This window comes from Mus caroli, chromosome 9 (assembly GCF_900094665.2).
Source record: "Mus caroli chromosome 9, CAROLI_EIJ_v1.1, whole genome shotgun sequence".
In the NCBI taxonomy this organism is placed as follows: Eukaryota; Metazoa; Chordata; class Mammalia; order Rodentia; family Muridae; genus Mus; species Mus caroli.
This window is the reverse complement of record NC_034578.1, coordinates 10170787-10189133: the sequence shown is the minus strand read 5'-3', so window position 1 is coordinate 10189133 and position 18347 is coordinate 10170787.

Below are 18347 nucleotides of genomic sequence, written 5' to 3'. Positions count from 1 at the left end.
GAGCCTGCCCCTGAGGGTATGAGCATGGGAGAGGAGGCCCCGCCTCTTTTTTGTGGGTACAGTGTTATGGGTAAGAGGGAAATACCCTCCCCCTTACCTAGCCCTCATCACCTGCAGTGGGTTGAAGAGTTGGCCCTGGGGTCAAGAGAGCAGGAGAGCAGGCCCTGCATGTAGCTTCGGCTGCACACCCTGGCAGTGTGAGCATGGGGCAGCTGGCCCTGCAACTTGTCTTCACACCCTGTTCCCTCCTTCCCCTACCTCCACCTCCCTGCCCCTTGTCATCTATGACAAGTGGAGAACTAGACCCAGGGTCCTGAGAATGGGAAAACTGACCTTGTCACTTGAGAGAGTGGGTCCTACACCTCCCTTAGGCAGCAAAGAAGAGATAGCCCTGGTTCTGGGGGTTGCAAGTGAGCCAGCCCTGAGGGCATGAGAGGTGGCTCTGTCTCATTCTGGCTGCAGCATTGGATGACCTAGCCAGAGCATGGCTGGAGAGATTACTCCCATGGTGTGGGTGAAGGAGAGCTGACTAGATCAGAGACGTCTCAGTCTCAGACCCAGAGCTTTGAGTTCACACCCACCCCATCTACCCTATTGATGAGATGAACTGGGGGAGCATGTGAAAAGGACAGTCCTACAGATACAAAATGACAACTCCAACTTCGTAGCTCAATGGTAGCGTGTCTGACTCCAAAACTACAACTCCTCCATGACACAGGGCAGCAGCAGGATCTCTGAGAGGAGTCCTGGTGAGGGTCCAGTATCAATAGAGTAGCAGAAGTCAGGGGCTTCCACCCAGACCAATACCTCATTGTAATGAACATCTGCAAGTAAAGAAAGGGTGGACACACTATGACACACTACAGCTTCTACAACAAGAGTTTTATTTCTTTGGTGTGGGGCATGTTGCAAGGCTAGAGGATGGGTGTGAAGGGATGGAGAGATGAGGATGATTGGGGTGTACAATGTGGAATTCACAAAGAACCAATAAAAAGGTTTTTTAAAAAGATCAATACAAAATTAAATATCAATCATCTCATTCATCCTAAGTAATTTCTTCCAGTATTGTCTGTAGGTCTGCCTCGGTGGTCATAAATTCCTTTAGCCTGCTTTTTATCATAGAAAGCATTTCTTTTCCTCTTTGACTATAACATTTTTACTTAGTATAGAAGTCCTTCAAAACTTGTGGTATCATAATTCAAGACCTTCTGGCTTTGAAAATATCCATTGAAAGATCATCTGTTATTATGATAAGTTTTATGACTTAATCTTTTTATCTCTTCCATCTTCCAGTTGTTCTGCACACTTAGTGTTCTGACTACTATTAACATGGATTATATTTTTACTCTCTGTCTCTCTCTGTCTCTGTCTGTGTGTGTGTGTGTGTGTGTGTGTGTGTGAGAGAGAGAGAGAGAGAGAGAGAGAGAGAGAGAGAGACTATATGACAAGAGGATCATGTCTCTCCAAGAAAATAGGCTATCAAACAAATCAGGTGACAGGTGTGTCCCAGGTGATAGGTGTGTCCCAGGTGACTGACAGGTGTGTCCCAGGTGACAGGTGTGTCCCAGGTGACAGGTCCTTTCCCGTTGTTGATCAGTGGGATCCTTTATATCACCAGAGCATGGCATGTTTGCCATTATTCATGGTAACCTTCTAGACCTGATGGTAAGGCCCAATTGCTGGGGACACCACATACTTGAATCATAGGATTAGAGATATGAAACCAGGGTAATACTGATTTGGAAGCTTCACATCTACTGGCTAGCTTTCATAACACTGGAAGGTTTGCATGTTATCCGAGGAGAACCCATCCCACCCAGCTGTGAACTATACAAGCTACAGTCATAACTGGCCGAGCAAGATATGCCCAATGATGCTACATGGCACAAATGTTACTCATGTAACCAATCATGTTATGATTTGATTTAAAACCTGCTCTACAAAAATGAGGTCATACCTGTTAACGGGGCCAAGAACCTGTGTTTCCTATAGAAAAAAACCCTACTCTTATTGTTGTGATAAATGGGCATAGGATTAACCTCTTCCTAAGTACCTGCCTCTCTCCCCACATGTATTCAAGTCTCATCAGAAAACCTTCTTTCAGTTGAAAACTAATGCAGACACTCAGAAATGGTGGACATGCAGAGAGTAAGAAATAGTGGAATGTTCGGCTTCAATTGAGACATCCTTACCATACTTCCTCTCCCAAGGCTCAGAGGCCATCATGCTAGCAAGGGCAGATAAATTACCAAAGCCAGAGAGTAAGCAACTATTGTAAAACAGGATTCTCCAGACATTAAAGGGTTGTTGCACTTTTTTGCAGTTTTATGAGGTCCCATTCGTCTATTGTTGATCTTAGCGTGTAAGCCATTGGTGTTCTGTTCAGGAGATTTTCCCCTGTTCCCATGTGTTCGAGGCTTTCCCCCTCTTTCTCTTCTATTAGTTTCAGTGTATCTGGTTTTATGTGGAGGTCCTTGATCCACTTGGACTTGAGCTTTGTACAAGGAGATTAAAATGGATTAATTTGCTTTCTTCTACATGTTGACCTCCAGTTGAACCAGCACCATTTGTTGAAAATGCTGTCTTTTTCCCTCTGGATGGTTTTTGCTCCTTTGTCAAAGCTCAGGTGACCATAGCTGTATGGTTCATTTCTGGGCCTTCAATTCTATTCCTTTGGTCTACCTGCCTGTCTCTGTATCAATACCATACAGTTTTTATCACTATTGCTCTGTAATACAGCTTGAAGTCAGGGATGGTGATTCTGTCAGAAGTTATTTTATTGAGAATAGTTTTCACTATCCTAGATTTTTTGTTATTCCAAATGAGTTTGTAAATTGCTCTTTCTAACTCTATGAAGAATTGAGTTGGAATTTTGATGTGGATTGCATTGAATCTGTAGATTGCTTTCAAGAAGATGGCCATTTTTACTATATTAACCCTGCCAATCCATGAGCATGGGAGATCCTTCCATCTTCTGAGATCTTCAATTTCTTTCTTCAGAGATTTGACATTCTTGTCATACAGATCTTTCACTTGCTTGCTTAGAGTCCCGCCAAGGTATTTCATGTTATTTGTGACTATTGTGAAAGGTATCATTTCCCTAATTTCTTTCTCAGCCTGTTTACCCTTTGACTATAAGAAGGCTACTGATTTGTTTGAGTTAAATGTATATCCAGCCACTTTGCTGAAGTTGTTTACCAGGTTTAGGAGTTCGCTGGTGGAATTTTTAGGGTCACTTATACATACTATCATATCATCTGCAAATAGTGATAGTTTGACTTCTTCCTTTCCAATTTGTATCCCTTTGACCTCCTTTTGTTGTCTAACTGCTCTGGCGAGGACTTTGAGTACTATATTGAATAGGTAGGGAGAGAGTGGGCAGCCTTGTCTAATTTCTGATCTTAGTGGAATTGCTTCTCTCCATTTAGTTGGATGTTGGCTACTGGTTTGCTGTTATATTGCTTTTACTATGTTTAGGTATGGGCCTTAAATTCCTGATCTTTCCAAGGGGTGTTTAATTTTGTCAAATGCTTTCTCAGCATCTAATGAGATGATCATGTGTTGTTTTTTTTCCTTTGAGTTTGTTTATATAGTGGACTACATTGATGGATTTCTGATTATTAAACTATCCCTGCATCCCTGAGATGAACCCTACATGATCAAAATGGATGATTATTTTGATGTGTTCTCGGATTCAGTTTGCAAGAATTCTACTGAGTATTTTTGCATCTATATTCATAAGAGAAATTGGTTTGGAGTTCTCTTTCTTTGTTGGGTCTTTGTGTGGTTTAGGTATAAGCATAATTGTGACTTCATAGAATGAATTGGGTAGAATTGCAAAGCTTCTGTAAGACAAAGGACACCGTCAATAGGACAAAATGACAACCAACAGATTGGGAAAAGATCTTTACCAATCCTACATCTGATAGAGGGCTAATATCCAATATATACAAAGAACTCAAGAAGTTAGACTCCAGAGAATCAAATAACCATATTAAAAATGGAGGTACAGAGCTAAAGAAAGAATTCTCAAGTGAGGAATAGTGAATGGCTGAGAATCTCCTAAACAACATCTTTAGTCATCATGGAAACACAAATCATAACAACCCTGAGATTCCACCTCACACCAGTCAGAATGGATAAGATCAAAAACTTAGGTGACAGCAGATGCTGGCAAGGATGTGGAGAAAAGGAACATGCTTCCATTGCTGGTAGGATTGAAAGTTGGTACAACCACTCTGGAAATCCGTCTGGTGGTTCCTCAGAAAATTGGGCATAGTACTACCTGAGGACCCAGCTATACCACTTCTGGGCATATACCCAGAAGATGNTCCAACATGTAATAAGGACACATGCTCCACTATGTTCATAGCAGCCTTATTAATAATAGCCAGAAGCTGGTAAGAACCCAGATGTCCTTCAACAAAGGAATGGATACAGAAAATATGGTACATTTACACAGTGGAGTACTACTCAGCTATTAAAAACAATGACTTCATGAAATTCTTAGGCAAATGGATGGAACTAGAAAATATTATTCTGAGTGAGGTAAAAGAACATACATGGTATGCACTCACTGATGAGTGGATATTAGCCCCAAAGCTTGGATAAAATTCACAGGCCACATGAATCTCAAGAAGAAGGAAGACCAAAGTATGGATTCTTCAGTCCTTTTTAGAAGTGGGAACAAAATACTGATGGGAGGAAATATGGAGACAAAGTATGCAGCAGAGACTGAAGGAAAGGCCATCCAGAGACTGCCCCACCTGGGGATCCATCCCATATAGAGTTACCAAACATAGACACTATTGTGGATTCCAAGAAGTGCTTGGTGACAGAAGCCTAATATAGAGTCTCCTGAGTGGCTCTGTCAGAGCCTGACAAATACAGAGGCAGATGCTCACAGCCAATCATTGGACTGAGCACAGGGTCCCCAATGAAGGAGTTAGAGAAAGGACTGAAGAAGCTGAAGGAGTTTGCAACCTCATAAGAAGAAGAACAGTATCAACCAACCAGACACCCCAGAGTTCCCAGGGACTAAACACCGATCAAAGAGTACACATGGAGAGACCCATGGCATCCTCCGCTGCATACATAGCAGAGGATGGCATTGTCTGGCATCAATAGGAGATGCCCTTGGTCCTGTGAAGGCCTGATGCTCCAATGTAGAGGAATGCCAGCGCAGGGAGGTGGGAGTGGGTGGGTGTGTGGGGTATACACCTTCATAGAAGCAGGGGGGAGGGAGAATGGGATGGGGCTTCTGGCAGGGGTGAGGTTGGGGGAGACCAGGAAAGGAGATAACATTTGAAATGCAAATAAAGAAAATATCCAATAGAAAAAAAGAGAAAAAAGGGAAATGTAAATAAATAAAATAAGCAGTACAAATTTAAAAAAAAACAAAGGGTTGTTGCAGACATAAACTCACAGTGTCTATATTGTATGTAAAGGACCTGTACAAGGCCAAGCCACACCACACCCAGCATTGATGCGGAGGGCTTGAAGTCCTAACCCTGGCTGAGGACCTATTGGTAATAGATGGCTGCCTGGAGAGAGAGTCAGTTTTGGTGAGGAAATCAGCTTTACTAAGCTGCCCATTGTCCCACTCCCATGCTCAGTCAGCATAAGGAGACTCGGTTTAAAAAGCAGAACCCATGGAGTTGAGAGGGAAAGGTGAAGGGGAAGGGGGTGGGGAAATTGGAAAGGAGGGAGTAAGAGTAGACTTGATCAAAACACATTATAAACATGTATAAATATCTCAGTAATAAAAATTAAAACCAAATATGTATATATAGATGTCTTCGCCTTTTACATCCTTTCCATTGACTTAGCTTATATGGTTTTGATTTCATTTGTGCTATTTGACTCTGATATTGTTGTTCCTTTCCTATCTTGAGTAAATTCTAATGTTTGATTTTAATTAATTTCTTCATTTTGTAGCATTATGAGTTGAATATCTTGTGCTTTTTTTTCTGGGCATTTAAATATTCATCTTTAACAACATATGAAGGGTTATCATTGCACAAATTCATATAGAGAAAGCCTTGTTTATACAAGCTCTGTTCTGTTTACATCTGCAAGTTTTTGGTTTTTTCTATATCTGAGTTAATTGTAAAACTTTACACTAGAATGCTACATTTTCTGTCTTAAGCAAGTTTTCTTTAAAAGTCTATGCATTTTGAGAGGATTATACATATATTCACGCGCGCACATGCACACACACACACACACACACACACACACACACACACACACGAGCGCGCGCGCGCACACGCTCAATTACTTGTTTCCCTTTGGTCCTCCTGTGTTTGTTATTGCTTACTGTACATCCCACCTCATGCCTGGTGCTGTGGCTTGTTAGTCTGCAGTGTATGTCCCGTTTTTCACAGGAAACTTTGCTCCAGTTTTGGCAGACTAATTTCTTATTCTCTGTCAAGCTTTTGACTAGCATACGCATGCCTGCTTGCGTGTGTAAGAAGTAGTAGAGCAGCGATACTCATTTTCAGTAATCAAGAAGGAGGACGTCGGATGCATTCTTAATCCATTTAGCTCAGCACTGAGGCATGTCAGTCACTTCCAGGCACGGTGCTCTGGTTCTGAGGATGGCCCTGGACCAGTATTTCTGAAATGTCTTATCAAGAAGTGAGATATGTTACATACTTAGTGGATCCTACAGTGCAGTGCCTGGGATTAAATGTGAAAAGAGGATGAGAAATCAGTTTGAAAATGTATGGAGAAGCAGAGAGTCTCTGGGAAAATTTTCTAGTCATCGAAGAGGAAATCACAGAGCTGACATTTAACACTCAGGTCAAAGTGGAGACCCCTCTCTACCAGAAGGTGCTCAACAATGCAGCACGTAAAATTCTAAATTTAGTTTGCTTTACTGTCCTTCCTGTGAAATTGAAAAAAGAACTAAAATCTATCACAATTCTTTATAGGTCACAAACCTTTAGCCACATTGCATAGCACAAATAAATCTACGTACAACAACATCACTGAAGCAAGTCAAAAAGAATTTAATCAATGATAATGAGAGATGCCAAATTATCTTTGTCTTTTCTCTATAGAAATGAAATTACAGCAGAATATGGTGGTGCATTCTGTAATCAAAATACTATGTCTATGACTACTGAGCTACCCCCGATGGAAACCACTTGCTCTCACCCTCTGTCCTGGATGTCAGTGATTCCTAATGTATATAGAATGGGTACCTAATAGGAAGATTGAAATATCTCTGCAAAATGGTTTGCCTTTAATCTGCAGTGAAGGGGCTCATAGCCCATAATGCCTACATAATTAATGTCACAAATCAAGTAAAAGACTCACAGGTGTTTTGGGGGTTGTGGTTTGGAGGAAACTCTGTAACCCCACAGATGGCTCTGTGCTCTGATGTCACTCTTCTGTCTGACAATGTGTGTTACCACACACATTCTTCTGAAACCTATGGGCCACTGAGATTTCCTGCTAGAACTCCATATTTCTCTTTAACCAACAAGCTTGACTGTTGCAGGGAAGGTGGGAGTGCTCAAACAAAGGAACAGAAAAAGGCCTCTCTGTGTCTACAAAGCAGCCCTAAAAAACTCAGCTTTTATCTCTATCTAGCCTTTTAGGAGGCTGGCAGTTGGACATAGTGCTCCTTCATGAAGACAGCGTGGGTGGAGGCAGCCCTGACCACAAAGTTCCACATCAGCATTTGATTCAATGGTGTGCATGTGTAAGGTCTGCCAGGTAGGGCAGAAAGGACCGAAAACTCCCGACTCCTGGAAACTGGAGTCAGGTGTCCTTTCTAGAAAGAAAAGAAAGAATTCTTTCTACCCCTTAACAGGGCAAGCAGCCAGTCGGCAATTGAATAGACCACTACATGTGACTTCTTTTTAACAAAGCACCACCTTACCTCTTGTTCCTTCCATTGGAGAAGGCTAAAGTCAGAGAAGAAATGTGGGCAACAGTTTGCACTACTAAGAGAGTAGACTCTTTAATTTGCAGATATCTTAGCCTATGTGTGCCAAGCCCAGCTTACCAGGCAAAATAATAGCAATCATTATTGCCTAGTACATTATGTGTCTACACTGTGTTTATAGTTTACATTGTTTTTCTTTTTATAAAGTCTCAACACAACCTTAAGATGTTGTATGATGGTGTTAGACCATGTCCATTGTTTGCCATGAGGAAGGGGACAGAATACACCAGTGGGCTTGTGAAATAGCAAAATCTTTTATTATTCCAACAACCTAAGTGGAGTTGCTATCAGTCAGGACCACCAGATGGACTCAGAAGCCTTCTTCTTCTGGCAGTCCCAAGCAGGGTTGAGGCAGGGTTTATAAGCACAAAACACGCAAGCATCAGGACCAAGGTATAGTTATAATTTTCACCTATCAAAACCCAGGGAAGAGGGACTTTCTACAGTGTTCCCTCATTGTCAACTGACACTGACTGTCAGTGTTTTTGCCCAACTAATCAAATTCATTTGTTCTTTTTGTTGTTAGGAATAGGCATTATGTTTTGGGGAACTATTGTTGCTTAGAGAGGGATTGGTCAGCTTAGGTAAAATGAAGTCTGAATTCAAAACAGCAGTATTTAAGACAAGTTCCTTTAGTCTGCTCCCAACAATGGAACAGAGCTTTGAAGGGTTAGTAGCTCATTTGCAAATGAAGACAGTAAAATGATGAAGTCAGTGTTGACCACCAGTTTGCTTCATTCCAACACCTGCTCTAAAGGCCATTCTTAGCTTCTTTTAAAGAGACAAAGTGCCTTCTGACCCTGAACAATGGGAGTTTTCAATCCCTGTTAGTTACTCAGCAGAAGGAGTCCCAGACAGACAGACTGAGCCAGACAGAACTCTGAGACCCTGTGTTTCCACACTACTCTCTACTCCAAAGTCTGAAGAGCTTCTCCGTTTTCAGGGGAACGCTATGGGAAAAGACTTGCCTTTTCTAGGTGTGAGGATTTGAGTGTTGTTCTGGCTAGTTTTGTGTCAACTTGACACTGCTGGAGTTATCACAGAGAAAGGAGCTTCAGTTGAGGAAATGCCTCCATGAGATCCAACTGTAAGGCATTTTCTCAATTAGTGATCAAGGGGAAAGGCCCCTTGTGGGTGGGACCATCCCTGGGCTGGTAGTCTTGGGTTCTATAAGAGAGCAGGCTGAGCAAGCCAGGGGAGGCAAGCCAGTAAAGAAAATTCCTCCATGGCCTCTGCATCAGCTCCTGCTTCCTGACCTGCTTGAGTTCCAGTCCTGACTTCCTTGGTGATGAACAGCAGTATGGAAGTGTAAGCTGAATAAACCCTTTCCTCCCCAACTTGTTTCTTGGTCATGATGTTTGTGCAGGAATAGAAACCCTGACTAAGAAAAGCATGAAGCTCCCCACAGGCTCTAATATTTGGTTCCTGGATGACAGCACATTTTGGAGGGTGGAAAGCACATGGTAGGGGGAAGCCTGGAGACAGTGTTGCAATGGGAGGTGAGCTCTGTGGGTTATTCAGAACCCCAGCTCGCTCTCTCTCTCTCTCTCTCTCTCTCTCTCTCTCCCCCCCCCCCCCCCCCAGGACAACATGCCTTCCTAACCATGGTGGGTGGTAGCTCTTTAAACTGTGAGCCAGAGTAAACCTCTCCTTCAAGCTGCTTCCTTCAGGTGTGCCGCCACACCAAGGAGAGAAGAAACCACATGGGGGGGTTCTCTTATTTTCTGTAATTTTATATTTAGCATCTTGCCCTCTTCTCAGCACATGGAAAACCCAGCCCAAGAGAAATCCCATATACAAAATTTATCCAAGGCAGAGAGTGAATCACCTCCTAAAGTTAGACGAATACGTTTAGAACATGGAGTCTGAAGTGGGTTAGTGCTAATGGGAGTTGCTGAGGTTTGCACCTATCTGTTAATAGCCTGCCTGACAGCTCATCAGAAATGTGTTGGGCTCTGCACAAACTGTGAGTATATTATAATGTTAGAAATACTTAGTAAATGCACATGCATGCATATTATAAGTATCTAGGCAGGCAGAAGCCAGCCAAGTACATTTCCAAATACATTTAGTAATGAATTATAGAGATTAAATCCGTTGAAACTCTACACACCACATAAATGTTTGCAGTGTGGTATTCCTTCTCTACAGAGCTCGCCCTCTGTCTTGATGCAATGTAGAGCTTTAAAGGTGGAAATAAAAGAAATCTTCTGTTTCTGGGCTGGAGCTCAGTAGTTAAGAGCATTTGCTGTTCTTCCAAAGAATGGGGGTTCAATTCCGAGCACCTACATGGTAGCTCAGATCCTTCTATAACTCCAAGATCAAGGGATCCAATCCCCTTTCTGGCCTCCTTGGGCACCAAGAATGCACACAGTACACATATATACATGTGTGCAGACCTCTCATTCACACAAAATAAAGTTAAGATTAAAATTAAAAACCCATATTGCTCCTTGGGAATTTTGCTTGCTATTTCATTTAACAATAAGATTAAGTAAAAATCACTATTTTTCTTCTTGTGGTTTAGCCTAATTCATAATACATTTTCAACCTTACTTTGGACTTGTACTTTCTTCTATAGATCAGGCAACTGTGTACCCTAATCAACCCTTCTGTTGAAAGCAGTTAAAACATTGACTCTGTATGTACATTCGTATATTTAGAATATTTTAAATGCGTTAGTGAGCTGGCACAAACTCATGCAGTGTGCTGATGCTTAACCAAAGTTACATGGGAAGATGGAAAGTATGGAAAAGAAGAACTGTCTTTGACCAGAATCTGCTTGATCTTGGTGAAATTGAATATTTGTTTTGAGGGCTACATAATGCACAAAAGTAGGCAGAGCTGAAGATATAGGCAATAGAAAGGGCAACTGTGTTCCTCATACAAGCCCGTGGCCTCATTTAATACAACTTCCTCTTAGAAGTACAACAGGTAGACATCTTTCTGCTTTTTATGTGTATGAGTGTTTTTCTTACATGTATATAAGTATGGCAAATGTATGCCTGGTCTCCTTGGAGAACAGAAGAGGGCATCAGATCCCAGGTAACGTTTTCACAGGTGGTTGTATCTGTCATACGGGAGGTGAGAAGATGACTAGATCCATTGCAAGGGACATGTTTTCTTACTCTCTGGGCCATTTTATGAGCCCCTGAGGCATCTCTTCTCATCTTGGCAGTAGAAATAGGAGAGGAAAAAGATCATCTGATGACTTCAAAACTATAAGGTAGCCATGTGCGTGCTTTTAACCCAAGTCCAAACCTTCTATATGGTGAAAAAACCCTCAACACTGAAATGTTAATAAAATGGCATTATGTTTTGATTCTTACTCCCAGGCTATAGGAGGAAAACTAAAATGTTACCTAAGGTAAATATACTTCAGCATGAGCTAAAAGGATTCTATGGATAGTGGAAGAATGGATATTAGGTAAAAATTTTAAAAAGCAAAATTACAATATGCAGGTAAATAAGACAACATATCTAAGAGCTGAAATAACACTTGCAGACATAGCCAGACAAAGCTCCAAAAGATCACATATTATCAAAATTATCACATATTAGATATAAGATAAAGAATGTTTGACCTACCTAAAATAATAATAATAATAATAATAATAATAATAATAATAATAATAAGGTCTGAAAATAAAAGCAGGCAATAAGAGACTACCAAATAGGTCTTAAGGAAAAAAAACTTAAAAATCAAAGTGACAAAAAGTAAATGAAATTAAACAAAATGAATTAAATAGAAGATTAAGGAGAGAGGGCTGGAGAGATGGCTCAGGGGTTCAGAGCACTGGCTGCTCTTCCAGAGGACAGAGGTCAATTCTCAGCACCTGTCCATGTGGCAGTCTACATAGAACTGTCGATGGCTCCAACCCCACTGTATCTGACTTGACACCAAGCACACAAATGGTGCATGGTTTTATGTATATGTATATGTGTATGTAAATGCATGCAAAAATACCCATTTACATAAAATTGGAAAAAATTAAAATATTAATGTATTAGGGTTTCTATTTCTATGAAGAGACACCATGATCATAGCATCTCTTATAAAGGAAAACATTTATTGGGGCTGACTTACACTTTAGAGATTTGGGCCATTATCATCAGGGCAAGAAGCATGGTGACATGCAGGCAGACATGGTGCTGGAGATGTAGCTGAGAGTTTTACATCTGGATTTTCAGGCAGCAGGAAGAGACGGTGAACTACTAGACCTGGCTTGAGCTTCTGAAACCTCAAAACTCACCTCTCAATGACACACTTCCTCCAACAGGCCATGCCTCCTAATAGTCTCACTCCCCATGGGGCCATTTTTATTCAAAACATCACATTTAGAGAGTGTGTGAATAATGGGAGGCACAGTGAACACTTATCTTAAAGACTTTACTCCCAGAGTTTTTGAAGCATGGACATAAAAACATAGAAGATATCAGTAAACTTAGAGGACAGACCAAGGGGTTCTATCCCATACAGACTGGAACCCTCTAAAGGAGATTATAATGAAAATGAGAGAAAATGTGAAGAGATAATTGAGGATTTTTGCAGAAGACATCAGCTCTGATCCAAACAAGACAGTCCACCCCATGGGAAGCCCTAGAACATGGAGAACATCAGGAGTGGGTAGAGGGCACTAGTAAACTTGCACTTGCCTTTTATTTCTTATCTCTAAACAACATAGTAAAGCCAGATGTAGTGATGTGTTCCTGGAATCCCAGGAACAGAAGCAGAAAGGTTAGGAATTCAAGGCTTTCCTCAGCTAAACAGGAAGCCTGTGGTCAGCCTCTGCAGTCTAAGGCCTCTCCTTAGATAGATGTAAGACGGGAACTTTGTAGTTACGAACACACATTGTGCTTACAGAGAGCCATCAGCCACACCGGACAGTTCCCAGCTGCCAGCTTCCAACTCTAGAGGCTGTGACACCTCTTCTGGACTCTGAAGCCATATGCACACATATACAAGCATGCATACATGTACATGAGTGAATTATATCTCGCAAATACAAGATGGAAACTTCTGATTGCAAAATCTGTGTGCAAACATCAAGAAATTTTGTATACAAACAACAAGAAATCTTGGCTTGAGAAAATTCCTGCCTCTGTCTCTGCATATGTTGTGGGTACTTGCTGTGATTTGAATGAAAATGTCCCAAATATGCTCACATATTTAAACACTTGGACCCTGTCGGTGGCACTCTCTGTGGAGGTTATGAAACTTTTAGGAATAAAACTAATGCATTCTAGTTAACTCATTTGTTTTCTTATGTCAGTGATTGGACCTTTTTTGGATCATATACTTTGAAACACCACAAATGGCTCCCTGAACTCTGGAGCAGTGGTACCAACTGTGTCTCCCTGGCACTAGGCTCAAGTCTACATGCACATAACCTGGGGAGTCCTAATGATACAGTTCTTGCTTTGCTGTAAAAGGGAAGCAATAACTACATATAAGCTTTGATTTGAGGATAGATAATACATGTTGGGTGGTTAAGCTTGGGTTCAGAATGAATTATCACTTACCAGCCAGCCATCACTGTCAGATAACCATTCTGTTTCTTCATTTCTGTTCTCTTCTACTGTCCTCAGCCACATCTTTGGCCTTTCTCATGGGTCTTTTGCCTTCTGCTGAAAAAAAATTTTTCAAAGTTTTCTGCAGCATAATAAGAAATACCTAGGAATTTGGTAGAAATGTCCTGTGTCCCCTATTGAACCAGAAATTATGGAGATGGAGTGGTGTGCAAGTGTGCATGCATGCATGTGTGTATGTGTGTGTGCACATGTGTGTGTGTGTGTGTGTGTGTGTGTGTGTATGCGTGTGTGTTACACATGCACACCCATGCTCATGAACTCTTAGGTCAGATGGAGATGTCATGTGTTCTGCTTTATCACTTTGCATCTTATTCCCTTAAGACAAGATCTCTCGCTGAACTTGGAGCAAGGCTGATGGCCAGGAAGCCCCAGTGGTCCTGCTCCTCATCTATGACTTACATACCCACAGAACCAGGGTTACAGGCATAGTGACAACACCTGGCTTTTTATGTGGGTGCTGGGATTGATCTCAGTTCCTCATGCTTGTCCAGCAAGCACCACTGGGACATCTCCCCAACTCTGATTTGTGCCTTATGAAGAGGACATGAGGCCTCAGCTCCTACCCTGTACAGGTGGCTCAGAGTAAGCTTTTACAAACATGGATAAATCTCTTGGTTGTCATAACGTTTGACAGACACTTCTAGCAACTGATGGAGGCGGGAAAACTAAGTGTCAAGAAACACTCCCCCACTGCCATCTTCCTCTGAGCCTTCTGAAACTCTATGTTGTTTTCGGGGCATGGCTTCTCTCCTATACACTGGATCTTCATTATCCATTTTAGCCCAAGTCATCTTTCCCATAAAGCACATTGTATGTTGTATACACTGAATAGCTCCTCATTTTCAGTGTTCTCAAAGAAGCATGTCTTACCATTTCTCTTCTGTGAAGGCAACATTAGTTTAGCAGTTAAGGACATGGACTGGCTGCTCTTCCAGGGAACCTAGGTTAAATAACCCAGAGCTCACGTGATGGCTCACAATTGAATATGGCTCCAGTTCCAGGAGATCTGATGTCCTTGTTGTGAGGTTTCCACCAGAGATGACTACGTGGCCATTGGTATAAATCAATAGAAAGTCTTGGCACCTACAGTGGATATTGGGGATCCCCTTCTCAGAGTGAGCTTTTAAGAACAAAGATCATGTCTTGGATTTTCATACTTTATTTAATAAGAACAGTTAGCCAGAAGCAGAACTACAGAGGCCAAAAGGCAAGGTAGTACATTTAGAGACTTTCCCAGAACTTTGGACTTTGATGGATTAGGTCTTTGTTTTCATTTTGGCACGTGGTGCTATCTACACACTGAGCTTTATGGCCTAAATGACAGCTCCATCATGGTGTCAGTTGTGCTAAAGTCTGGGGGCCTGTTACACCCATCTTCTAGCCTCTATGGGCACTGCACACACACAAGATGCACAAGCATGCATACAGTCAAAACACCTGCACACATAATTATAAAATAAAAAAATTAAGTCCTTTAAAGAAAAGAACATGAACTAGAGAGTAATAATGTCTAGTTATGAACTCTATATCCATCAGTCTCCTAGTGTCTTAAAACTCTCTTTGCCACAGTTTCCACATCTGTATAATAGGAATGAGAAGAACACATACATCAACAGCTGTGAGGCCTGAGCCCTAGAATAGTACTTAGCACAAAGCAAGCATGATAACTCCTGGCAATTATTAGTCTATTATTCTATTATACTATATTATTTCTTATCTTCAATATACAATGTCAGCAATATGCTGGAGGCTTCATAGGCCTTCTGGATTGACTGTCTGATTGGTTTATTTATCAAAGAATCACATTCTCATTATTATTTCAGCATTCAAATGTTCATTAGAAGAATCAAATAAGTCATGATTACTGACATTAAACAGTCAAATATCTCCGTGTGGGAAGAAACCCTGACTTCTTCATTGTTTCTGGCCAAGAATACATGCCAGGAATTCCAGGATGCTTGACAAAGTGTTTGGTCCCATATGTTCCTGATGCCTGTCTTCCTCCTGTTCCAATGACATTGGAATGCAAGGACACAGGACCTCAGGACCCCAAGCGTCTCTTTCTACTTCCTAATCCTGAGGAGATGTGAGGATGAGCTTAGATATTCAGGGCCTCTGAGGTTCTGTTGGATTCATGTTCTTCTTAACAGTTTTGTTTAAAAAGATACTTGTTTCCTGCCAACTTCTGATGGCTGCCCTCCACTACCTGCACATTCTCTTCCCAGAAGCCCACAGGCCATTAGCGTAAGTTTGCATCACTGGCAGGGGTCCTACTTCCATTGGCCCTAAGCTCAGTGTGGCTGATGGAGTGTTCCTTGGAGCCTTCCCATCCAAACACAGAGGCATCCAAAGCTGGAGGTGATGACACCCCAGCCTGCCTTGGAAGGAACATGGCATGCCTGGAGTCGTTACATAATAATTCAGGAAGAGAAGGTGCATGAAGATGGAAAGACAGGATCTCACAGGTGTGTTCTGTGATTGTTTTGCTTTGATGATGTATGAGGGAGGCTTTATTGATTCTGCAGTCACAAGCCAGCTAAGGTAGCCAAAAGCCCATGCAGAAAAACCTGTGCCCCTTTGAACTATATAAGGCATCATCTGAGAATACCCAGCAAGGCCATAGGCGAGTTCAAGATTCCAAGTAACTACAAAGCTTTCAAGCTGAGAGAGAGGAGCCAAGCCCAAAGTAAAGAGAATAAATACATTTATCTTTTTGGCATCTCATAAATACCCTTAAAGTAAGATGTGTAAAGGAAGTCTCTAGGGTGTTTTATAATTACTATGTAGCATGAACAGTTTCCTTAACACATAGTAAACATTAGTGCACAGACTTCTCTTATATAGCAGCCCCTCCCACCTCAGGCATCCTTGCCTTTCCACTGTCTCAGGCTCCAAACCCCTACTCTGCCCATCCCTGTCTTGCATCCTAACAAAGAGGCATCTCATTTCCCTGATGTGTTAATAGATGCAAGGGGTTATATTAGCAAATTTATGCACCAAGCTTTATAACTACATTTTCCAAACTTATAGTAGTTAACAAATGCTTAAAATTCCTTGTACTCAGGGCAAGTCCATGAAGGACAGAAACAAGACAAGAAAAGGCAGTCTTTTGGGACTCCCACATCAAGTGCTAAGAAGCACTGCTTGTATGGGGCCATTCATAACCGCTAGTTCATGCCACAAGCTTGGGCTCATAGTCAGAAGGACCGGTCATGGCAGCATTCACTCACATCTCTCACCTGGATCCTCATCTTTCAGATATCGATCCATGTGTGTATTAAACAGTATGGAAGCATCGGTGCTCATTTTGCAGCTTCAGATTGTGTTGATTTTTCACGGTGAGCACAATGTTCCCCTCCTCCAAAGCAGTTGTCAGTGTCTTAATCTCTGGGACATTCAAATGTGTGATGTTACAAAACTAATAATAAAGAAGGAAAAAGAAACAGAGAGCGAAAGATAGAAAGTTGGAAAGGAAGAAAGGAAGAAAGGAAGAAAGAAAGAAAGAAAGAAAGAAAGAAAGAAAGAAAGAAAGAAAGAAAGAAAGAAAGGAAGAAAGGAAGAAAGAAAGGAAGGANGAAAGAAAGAAAGGAAGAAAGGAAGAAAGAAAGGAAGGAAGGAAGGAAGGAAGGAAGGAAGGAAGGAAGGAAGGAAGGAAGGAAGGAAGGAAGAAGGGACAGAAGGAGGGAGGGAGGGAGGGAGGGAGGCAGGAAGGAGGAAAGAAAGAAAGAGGAGGAAGGTTGATTAATGAGCTGAATTTAAGAACAGCAAATTTCTTCTGGATTCTCTAGGTAAAGCTAATGTCGACTCAGGAATCCCTATAGGAAGACAGGGAGCATAAGCTGGCCAGTGAGATGCAATTAGACTTCAGGTCAACATGGCTACATCTGAAGTTGAAGAGGTTCATGAGGAAGCCTGGACAACTCCTGAGACCAAGAGAAAGAAGTGGAATTGCCTCGAAACCTCCCTGAGAAAACAGCCCTGTCAAAATCTTCCTTCTAGGTCCTGGACCTAGAAGTTCAGAAGGAGAATGTCTTTGTGTTAGATCATGTCACTAACTTAGTAGTAATTGTGTTACAACAGGCACAGGAACTTGGACACTTGGTTAATGTACTAAGAAAAGCCACAGGGCATCCATGTACGTGACAATGCAGGGTAAAAGAAACACACACACACACACACACACACACACACACACTGCTCATACTGGCAATTTTTAGTCTTTTACCTCACTGTTCATAATGCCATCTCCTCTCAAATTCTGCCAGCACAGGAGAAGCTGCAGTATATGACGGGAACAGGAGATACTGGAGTGCCCACACAGGTGTTGTCTACATTGCCTAGGGATAAAATTCTAATTGTGCAATGGAGAATGGAAAGCTCATTAGTTCTCTGGCAAAGAAGATATCTTTAGAAGAAAGTTCTCCTTTTGTTGACAAAGTTAAAAATTTGCAGATTTGTAAAATGAGGGCATAGGATAAAACAGGTACAAAGAGATGGTTCTAGAGAAAAAGCAGAGGAGGAGTTTGAATTTGCTGAGAGAGGGCCCATTGATTACATCCATCTCTGGGGTCCCTGCAAAGAGAGCTGCTCTGAGTGTCAACTGAAGGTGACCTGAAGAGTTAGAAGTACCCCTAACTTTCAACAGTTCCAGAACTGAGTCAATCTACAAGATCTAACTAAAGTATCAGCTTGACTGTATCCTGAAGCTATTGTCAGGGTGGGTGTTGCCTATGAAGAAACTGTAGCCATTGTCAGGGTGGGTGTTGCCTATGAAGAAACTGTAGCCATTGTCAGGGTG